At 39.1% G+C, this 7500-nt stretch overlaps 1 protein-coding gene across 4 annotated transcripts in view; it reads left to right on the top strand.

Annotated features, from left to right (window-relative positions):
• enc (R3H domain containing protein encore) overlaps positions 1 to 7500 on the top strand; it is a 609003-nt gene that overhangs the window by 160467 nt on the left and 441036 nt on the right. The gene's annotated exons all lie outside the window — the stretch shown is intronic.

Below are 7500 nucleotides of genomic sequence, written 5' to 3'. Positions count from 1 at the left end.
ACTGCAAATTATTTCAGTTTGCCTTATTGCATCATCGTAGACAATTCCATCAACTTTAAACTTAGTGATTTTATTTCCATTGTCTTAACTTGCCATTAAGGAGTCCATATGATAAAATCGGACTATCTTTACATTTATCAGTTTCTTGTCTTTTGAATGATTTGTGTTCATTTCCGATTTTCTTCTATTTTTCCCTTTGTTGCCTTTTTTTCTCCACATTTCCCGTGCACTCTCTCTTTATCTCTCCATTTGCTGTCTCATATACTCTGTGAAGTGACTTTATTAAAGTGATCGTGGTTCCCAAACTGTTTCTGATTGAGTACCACTTGGAGCCCCCGTACCATCGCCGCATACCACCTGGTTCCAGAAAAAGCACATTTCGATCAGATATCATAAGTAGATCACACAAATAAACCAACAACAACGATCACAATTTATTCATTGAAGTTGAATGCGAGTTTATTTTGTATTTCTTAATAGAAATACAAAATAAACTCTTACTATGTGATAAGACACACTCTTTCACAGTACGGGGGCAGGTGGAAAACTGGCTGTGCCAGTGGGCCGCTACGTGACGTATTTTCAGTCGTTGGCCACCGAGTTGCCAACAACTGAAAAATCTCGCAGAACCCCGAAAGTGCTCGCCCTCCACCTGTACGGCCCTCACCAACCACTAGTGGCACGCGTATCACTATCTCATATCTTCTGTTAAATCAATCCCATCTCTGATTGTACTCATCATCATTGTGTTTTTTTCGTGTGTGTATGAGTATGTGTGTTTGCGTGCGCGCGCGTGTGTGTATGTGTATTTACCTAAATTTGATATACAAGATAGTGTCATCTCTCCACCAGACCAAGTTTTGAACTCTCTAACATTTTTATATTGGGTCATATCATGTAAAAATATTGTGTTTGTGTGTGAATGTGCATGTATGTAAAACTGTGTGAGTGTGTGTGTAATAACGTCTTCCTGTGTCTATGTCAATGCCTGTGTTGCTGTGCCTGTTTTGGTGTGCCAATGCAGTTACATAACCCCCCCTCCCCCAAACGTGGCCACCTCAGCCAACCTTAGCTCCGCGAGCCAATGTTCGCCTCACCGCATGGTGGTTCCCCCACTTCTCCCCTCCCATCCCCCCTCCTTTCTTCACTTCTCCTCCCCTCCCCTACCCTTTCTTCCCTTCCCCTCCCCTTCCTTCCCTTCCCCTCCCCTTCCTTCCCTTCCCCTCCCCTTCCTTCCCTTTCCCTCTCTTCCCTTCTCCTCCCCAGTCTTCCCTTCTCCTCCCCAGTCTTCCCTTCTCTAACCCCTCTCTTCCCTCCGCTGCCTTATTTCCTCCCCCTCCCCTCTCCTCCTTTCCCATCTCTTCCTTTCCCATCTCTTCCTTTATAACTTCCGTTTTTCTTCCTCTCCTTTCCGCTCTCTCTCTCTCTCTCTCTCTCTCTCTCTCTCTCTCTCTCTCTCTCTCTCTCTCTCTCTCTCTGTCTCTTTCTCTCTCTGTCTCTCTCTCTCTCTATCAACGTCTCTCTCTCTATCTACGTCTCTCTTTTTTACCTCTTCTTCACTCAGTCTTACTTTGCCGCCTCGTCGTGTGTTCTTTACTATTCCTTGGCGGGCGGCTTCTTACATCGTATCGCCCCCTCCCCCCTCACTGTGTGTATGTGTCAGTGTGTGTGTGCACGCTTGTATGTACATAGTTACACAAACGCACACACGCACACGCACAGGCACACACACTCAATTTAGTATAGTCCTAAAATTAGCTGAATTTGCACATTGACAGTATATCACTGTATCACCGTTAACTCGATAAACTTATTATTATTACTGTTACTACTACTACTGCTACTACAGCTATCTAGTGCGTTCAGTAGTGATGTATGTAAACGAGACTACAGATGGATGCAAGGTACGATACAAATGCTCCACACCCCATCAGAGTTGTTCTTCGACGTTGTAAACACTGGTAACCTCGGTGGGTAACCTTAAGATTATATATATATATATATATATATATATATATATAATATTTGTCTGTCTGTTTGTTTGTTTGTTTAATCACGAACTCCTCCTAGGGTTTTGCAGATAGACCCCCATAACCATATATATTCTGATACTCTATCCCTCCAGATACTTGAGAGATTATTTTTATTTGAGTGAATTTAACTGAAGGCAGCCTGAATAGATACAAGCGACACTCGGGTAAAGGTTTTGTTCATTTCAGACCAAGGTTGCGTCGTTTGGTGAATGAAATTGCTTGTGGTTTTAGAGATAACGAATTTGCCCAAAATTACTAGAAAAATAACTGAATTCTACATTGATTCGTTTTATTATTATAATTTCAAGAATTTAACGTTCAAAAACGTGTAAGAAAAGAGAAACAGCTCGTCAAAAAGAGAAAAAAGTAAATATAGAAAGACAGAAAGAGGGAAAGAGAGGGGGGAAATCCGTTGGACTTCTCTTAAGTTTGAAAAACTTGAAATGGCCGGAGAGGTGACTTGACGTCGCTGCGGGGAGGAAGACTTTGTGTTACGACATGACGTCATTTTTGCGGGGAGAAAGAGAGAGAGAGAGAGAGGAAGAGACTTTATCATACGTTTTAGAGAAATTTGGCCGTTTTGAACTTATTATTGGACTTTGGTCTTGCTCAACTTGGCGGCAATGGCTTATGTACACCAAGGAACGTGTTGCACGTGCCGAAGCCGCCACCTCCGCCCAGTGTGTACAGAGAGCTAGTGGCTGTGGCATTCGCCAGTAGGTGCAAATGGTGACAGGATATATTTATTTTATCTGTTTACTTGTACTTTTATTATTCTGATTATTATTACTATTGCGGGATTTGTTTTTGTGATTATTATTACGCCCGTAGTATTGTTTTGATGTATTGTATAATTAATTTTAGTTTTTATATTTTGTTCTTTGCATAGATTGATAGAGATATGTCAGTTGGCAAAATAATTTTTTGTGACAATTTTGTAATGAATCGAGTAGTTTCTTTTAATGCGAAATTGACACATTAATCAGTGAGGAGAAAAAACATGAGGATTTGTTTTACATTCAGTATAAATAAATAGATAAATGAATAGATAAATAATATAAAATAAAGAAAGTATTTAACCCCGTCTGCTTCCCTTGGGGGGACACGTAGCTGAATGAATCACCAGACTGATTGTAGGACGATAGGAGGAGAATAGGTATTTAGTGGCGGTGGCAAACGAATTGGTGGCGCTTGTCAGAATGTAGTCACGGGGTCAGAGGCCAATTCCATGAAATGCACAGGTAAATAAACGAATAAATGAATACACAAATAAACATAAATAAGCACATAGATAAATATAAACATATGAATAAGTAAGCGAATAAAAGTAGAATAGTGACTAAATTACACCACCAACACTTGGTACTCTGAGCCTACACCATCATCATCAGTATTATCATCACCATCCCTAGCAACGCTATCACCACCATCACCACCATCTCCACACCACACCACCATCACCACCTATCTACAGTACATACACATATGCAAACAGGGGATCGTGTCCCACTCTGAAAATTTCTATTCCTTGGGGAGAGGCATAATTGTCGTTAATATAGTTTCATGTATTTCTTCATTTTATTTTATTGTGATTTATTTTGTTTGCTATTGTTATTTTTATTTGTTTTAATTTTATTTGATATATTTATTTGATCATCATAGGGTAGGGTTCTGCTAGGCAATTTTCACTTGGCACAAATTGGAGTCCTACTCCTCCTCTTCCCCTTCCTCCTCTTCTTTCTACTCTTCCTGCACCTCTTCCTCCTCCTCCTCCGCTGCCGCCGCCGCAGTGGAAGGGGTTTCCCTTGGCACCCTCGTTGTCACCAGCGGGTAGCGGGAGGGGAGGTCGCTTCCCGAAACGCCGTCGTCGTCGTCGTCGTCGTCGTCGTCGTCGTCGTCGTCGTCCGTCGTCGTCGTCGTCGTCCTCCTCCTCCTCCTCCTCCTCCTCCTCCTCCTCCTCCTCCTCCTCCTCCTCCTCCTCCTCCTCCTCCTCCTCCTCCTCCTCCTCACCCTCCTCCTCCTCACCCTCTCTGTCTAAATGTCAAAAGTTTCGTTTCGTGTGGCCCAAAAGGCGGCGTTTTAGTCGGGGCTTTTATATATGTGCGAATATGTATCATTCATGTATATATATATATATATATATATATATATATATATATATATATATTATATTATATATGTATATATATTTATATATATTTATATATACTTATTTATATATATATATGTATATATATATTTATATATATATATTTATATATATTTATATATATAATATAATTTATGTGTATGCGCGTGTGTGTGTGTGTGTGTGTATGTATATATGTATGTATGTTTATAAGTCAGTCTTAGTGGTCTACTGCAGGACCGGCCTATCCCCTAATGAAGATCCAGCCTATGTACCTCACCACGGTGGCTTAATCCGGCTTGGTAAGGTTGTATGTGTGTACGGTGAGTAGTGCATGTGAAGTTTTGATATATTAGAATGTGTGTGTGTGTGTGTGTGTGTGTGTGTGTGTGTGTGTGTGTGTGTGTGTGTGTGTGTTCTAGTTTTGTGTTAGCGTGCTCCAGACTCCGATTCTTTTGTGTCAACATTAGGAGCTTCGTCCGTCTTAATGATCGAGCAACTTTTCTAGTTAACGTGTCCATTCGGCCATTTTGCTGCTGCTGTTGCTGCTGCTGGGACCCCCCTCCCCGCCGGCGCCGGATGGATATTTGTTTTGAGTTTGTGTATTTTTTCCTCTCATTAGTGTTTGTTGACACGCCCGGAAGTTAGCAGAGCGCCCCCCCCTCCCCGATGAGGGGGATAGGGGAAAGGGGGAGAGGGATGTCACACACACATTCGTCCTAGTTTTTTCACCCATCCATATCAAGTTCCCATGTTACTGGATCTCCGTGTATATATATATATATATATATATATATATATATATATATATATATATATATATATATATATATAATGTGTGTGTGTGTGCAGTATGCACAATATGCATTCATGTGTATATACGTTAGTATATGTACGTGTATGTGTGCATGTATATGTATGCATGTACGAGTATGCATGAGTGGACAGAGTTTTGGCTCAGTTTCCGCCCTTCGTCATCAGCTCAGCTTCATCCATCACAAAGTATGGCGCCGCTGCAGCTCGCATTCTGTCTGTGTGTGTGTGTGTGTGTGTGTGTGTGCGTTCATACATATTCTTATAATTATATTTGCCCGTTTCGACTTTTGGGATTACGTCAAGTATTTTAAACCGGGTCTCTCAATTTCCACTACATTGCTCTCTCGCTCTCTCTCCGTATGTGTACTTCATTTCAATTTATAATATGTTTTGAAGTCACTAAATGCCCTGAGTATCGATCTCGCTTTTAGTACCTCTATGGTCAGCAACTTTGCTGTAGACCACAAAACCCTGTTTAATAGATGCACTTTAATGGAGGTTTGAGTTCAGCTCTGAGTAGGTGGATTTGTACCGCCACACCCAGAAAGGTGGAGCGAATGTTGTGTGTCTCCAACGGCGCTCTCCCTTTCTCTATACGTGTGTCTGTATGTTTGTGTATCTTTTCCCTTACTTTAATGAAATTAATATATTTGTGTAGTTTTAGTTGTTGCCTTTCGTTTATCATATGTACTAATTTTGCTAGACTACCCTAGGGACTTCCTCGAAACGGTGATTTGGCAAAAACAATTAGGCCAAGTACAAACTCGTAGATGGAAATAATGTCGTGGTGACGGCTGCGGCTGCAGCGGGAAGCGGGTAAAATGGTCGTTTTCTCTCACCTTTGTCGTAAAGGTCAGTCCTCCTGAACAGTTGATGGGATTCAGATCTCCCCGTGTTGACTTATGTACCACTTTAAGGTCGTTACCAAGGCCAGTCTCGCCTTCAAGATCGTTTGTATTGAAGTCACCGATGTAACCAGCGGTAACTGGTCACATGTTAGGTAACAATAATATTTTTTTCTTCTTTCCCGACTGAATAGGATTTATTTGATTGTATCTATATATAGCAATCGGCTTGAGAAACCGGTGGTAACGTTAATGTATGCAATAAATTCGTCAGAAAACTTTGGTAACAGATAATATTGCTTATTTGATTACTATGGGTTTACAAAAAGAGAATATACATGAGAATTACTGCAAATAAATATAATTTACAAAATACTTTTGTGTATGTATATATATATATATATATATATATATATATACATATATTTACATATATTATATTATATATGTAAATATATATATATATATATATATATATATATATATATATATATATATATTATCATGGGCTTGCTAGGTTTGGCCTGAATTGATGGAAAGTATTAACTAATTTCGAGTCTTGGGGTAAGTCGAGTTCCAGTTCAGGAGCAAGCCCGTAACAATAAAGTGGAACGTATAGAGAATATAGTAGATTAAGGTACGTTCCGATGAAAAGTTTATATAAGACTGGATGTAAGCAAAAGTATTAAGGTGGATGGGTAAGATAAAAGTCTGCACGAAGCTTAAGTAATCTCTATTTACAATAAGTTTGACTGTTTTTGCATTTACAAGCATACACTCACAGTATTTGGAAAAACTGAACATAATAATACATTCTTAGTAAATTACATATAACAAATAAAAAATAAAATTATTGATGTCCAAGATTAATGGTTTACACTATACTTGCGTATACTGGGTGCACGATCAACAGCGGCGAAGGGGTGAGACCAGGTAGGTGAAGTCCACAGCCGAAGTCGAGGGGGGCTTTCGATAGTAGAAAGTCTCATTCGATTCATGGTTGGCTATAACAATATGTATATATATAAGTATATATATATATATATATATATATATATATATATACATAAGTAACCACTTGGAAAAATAAACTAACGAAGCAGAGCGCTTTCGTATAATTACATCTTCAGTGCTGATACAAAGAAGGAATTATAAAATGAAGAAACAAGGTACAGAATATATGATTGAGTGAGACATGGTGAAGAGGGAATTCGGAGAGGTAGTGGAAGAAGTACACGTGACATTTGATACAGTCTTGGTAACCAACAAGTATTGGTAACCAACAAGTATTACAATTTAGATAATTTTGAAATTTCATGGTAAATATAACTAATTTGTACAAACCTTGATGGAGATTAACATTTATTCCCTTAATAGATTTGATCAAATTGCATTCAATTAAATTACTTTCTGTGATATTATTGTTGTATGTGATGACTTTAGCGTTATCTCAGTCAACTGGGTGGTTAATATGGTTCACGTGGTTGAATATACCACTAGATTGGTTTCCCTCTCTAACGTATTTCTTGTGTTGATTGATTTGTGTTTTGAGTTTTTTTTAACAGTTTGACCAACATAAAAATGATTACATGATTTACAAGGTATTTTGTACACACACCCTTTATCACTATTGACAGAATTATTTATGAGCAATTGTGTTTCCTCCTATCCCATATAT

The sequence above is a fragment of the Oratosquilla oratoria genome, chromosome 37, assembly GCF_046742065.1.
Source record: "Oratosquilla oratoria isolate Oo_2021 chromosome 37, ASM4674206v1, whole genome shotgun sequence".
Classification (NCBI taxonomy): Eukaryota; Metazoa; Arthropoda; class Malacostraca; order Stomatopoda; family Squillidae; genus Oratosquilla; species Oratosquilla oratoria.
Note: the sequence above shows the minus strand (reverse complement) of the source record. Positions and strands in the feature narration are given on the sequence as shown.